We start from the raw sequence: 949 nt of genomic DNA on the forward strand, positions 1-949 counted from the left end.
CGGGGCCACCGGGCCCTGCCCGCCTCCCCTCTCCCGGGGAAAGGCTGTCGTTCGCTAGCGAGCTGCTGCACGGCGGCTCGTACTTTTAATTCCACTCGATAGACAAAGGGGCACAGTTGGATTTATTTCAGTATTTGGGGATTATTCCGGTACCTGTCTATTCCTGTTAATAGGAATAAACAAGAATAAATTAGAAGCTGTGCCAGAGCAGAGCAATCCTAAGCTCACAGTCACGATGGGAGAGTTGCAATAGGTAAATACTTTAGCAAAATACCCTGTTGCCCCTCCAGTGGAAATACGAAAACAGCGTTATGAGCCAGCCTTGAGCAATGCTGTGCCACTGCGTCCCCAGGACAGCCCGGCTCGCCGGGAGCATGGACCCGAGCGACAGAGGGCAGCCGGGAGTGCTGCACAGAGTCCTGTAGGCTGCAATGGAGGGAGGGGAAAAGGACAAACAGACGAAAAGAGACTGAGATAGGAAAGAGCCTCTGAAATACACTATTGCTGAAATCAGTTGAACCTATGCAAAAAAAAAAAAAAAATCTACAAATTCAGCTAATGGGTAACAGCTTTTCTGTTTTTCATTCTCGGGCAAAGCTTTATTTCAGAAAGCATTCGGCTATCCAGGAAATATTATCCCGTATTTGATGTGGAAATGACACCAGTCCCCTCCTGCTGTGGGACCGACGAGCAGTCCCAGCAGATGGTGCTGTGATCCTTCCACTGGGCGAATTATTTCTCCGTCAGCTGAGCAATTTTGCATCACCTCTCCAACAGCGAGGATGGGAAACTGCTGGCCAGGCAGCCCCAGCTCCAGGGAAGCTGGTACTTCTTGCCATGGAGTTGTAGGTACACCCAGAGCTCCACTGTGCACCTTCACAGCCATCTGTGCAGAGTCTGAAGTCCCTGGGGTGCTTCAGCTCAGCCTCCCTTGAAATCCCCCATACCC

Source organism: Charadrius vociferus, unplaced genomic scaffold (genome assembly GCF_000708025.1).
Source record: "Charadrius vociferus isolate BGI_N301 unplaced genomic scaffold, ASM70802v2 scaffold257, whole genome shotgun sequence".
In the NCBI taxonomy this organism is placed as follows: Eukaryota; Metazoa; Chordata; class Aves; order Charadriiformes; family Charadriidae; genus Charadrius; species Charadrius vociferus.